Raw genomic sequence first — 1,755 nt, 5'->3', positions numbered from 1 at the left:
TTTTCACCAAACTATGTAATTAGTTTTTTTATCTATATTTAATGCTCCATGTACGGACCGTAAACATTCGATGTGATAGGTACTTATAGCATCTTTTGGATTTTGGGTGGAACTGAACACGCGCTTACTCCTTTATAAAATATACTCCTACTACAGTCTACAGAGACCATGAATGTCGGCCCTCTCCGTCGCAATCCTAGTCTCCCTCGATGGAATAATTAACTTTTTAAGATACCATGAACACATGTTATAGTGTCATTCGCAAGAGTGGCAAAAAAAAAAAAAATGAATGCCCCCTCCCTCGATTATTATGCAGGCAACCTTCAACGCATGGATGTCTGCTTCCTCGGTTAAAATAAAATAACCAACCAAATCCGGATAAGCTTTCCTCCGGTTCCAGGACCCTAGTCTGACGCAAGAGTCCAGTTTTACAGGGTGTCCATGTCTGTCCTGTCCATGACCCCATGGACGTCATGTCCGTGCGCCCGTGTCCGCGTGGTGTCCAAGCTGTCTGTAACTCAGCGGCCCCGCACACAGATGGAGATGAGAGAACACACACACGCATGCATGAATTGTGTTTGAAAGCACGGCGCACACAGATTTGAAAAGAAACGAACTCGATCGCTACTATTCGAAAACTTGGCAGTTGTACATCCGGTGTTGCAGAAAGAAATGAAAGAATAATGCGACATGCGCGCTACATTTACATTGCCATCGCCCATGGCAAAAACCAAAACATTATTCACCAGACCAGACCAGAGCACCGATCTCTCTGGTTTCCACCACGGCGAGGCCGAACGACGAGGGCTTCGTGTTCGTTCATCCATCGATCCAACCACACGCATCCTCACCGCAGCTTGCACTCGGCGGGCACGCCCTGCGGGAACCGCTTGGCGTCGGTGCAGTAGTTGTAGATCATAAACTTCCTCTGCACCCAGCGCATGCGGCGGTAGCTCATATCACTGAGCTGCTGGTTCCACCAGCTGACTCCGCGCCGTCCCCCCCGGCGCCGCCGTCTCCATGGTTCCCACAGGGCACTGCTGCTTCCCGTTAGCCCAGACGCATGCATCGGCGCTGAACCCACGGAACGACGCCACGAACGGCGCCTGCGTCCAGTCCGCCTTGACTCTCCCGCCCTGCGTGGCCCAGTCGTCGGCGTTCCAGAGACTCGCGTACAGCCGCATCGGCTGCGTCCGCGGGAACGCCACCCCGCGCGCCTCGTGGTTCTTGAAGTCCCGGATCGGCGTGCCGTCCACCGCGAAGATCACGTGCTGCGGGTTCCACACCACCGAGTAGGTGTGGAAGTCCTTGGTCGGGTCGAACCAGAGCCGGAACTGCTGCTCCCGCTGGCCCTGGCCCCGCGTGAACACGTTGGTGTGCAGCGTGTAGGGCTCGCCGGAGACGTTGCCGAGGAACTCGAAGTCGATCTCGTCGTGCGCGCTGCCGGCGGAGGAGAGGTAGAAGGTGGTGACGGTGCCGGCGGAGTTGCCGGGCACCAGCTTGATCTGCATGTCGATCTTGCCGAAGAGGTACTCCTTCTTGGACTGGAACCCGGACCCGGAGGTCTTGTCCAGGGTCAGGTCCAGCCCGCGCCCGCCGTCCACCACCTTGCCTCGCCCTTGCCCCCACGTCATCTCCGTGTCCTCGTAGAAGTTGCCGCCGTGTGCGATGGACGCCATGCACGCCACCGCCATGAAGGCAACCTAGCGTGGCTGACCTCATCATCTTCCTCCTCTCAGCTCTAGCTCGCGTCTG

General features: G+C 56.2%; 1 pseudogene; it reads right to left on the bottom strand.

Moving 5' to 3' along the window:
* Nucleotides 1–591: 591 nt before the first annotated feature.
* Nucleotides 592–1,697, bottom strand: LOC136535033 (xyloglucan endotransglucosylase/hydrolase protein 22-like; annotated as a pseudogene).
* Nucleotides 1,698–1,755: the final 58 nt, after the last annotated feature.

Source organism: Miscanthus floridulus, unplaced genomic scaffold (genome assembly GCF_019320115.1).
Source record: "Miscanthus floridulus cultivar M001 unplaced genomic scaffold, ASM1932011v1 os_2481_2, whole genome shotgun sequence".
NCBI classification, from domain to species: Eukaryota; Viridiplantae; Streptophyta; class Magnoliopsida; order Poales; family Poaceae; genus Miscanthus; species Miscanthus floridulus.
This window is presented reverse-complemented; position numbering and strand designations above follow the sequence as displayed.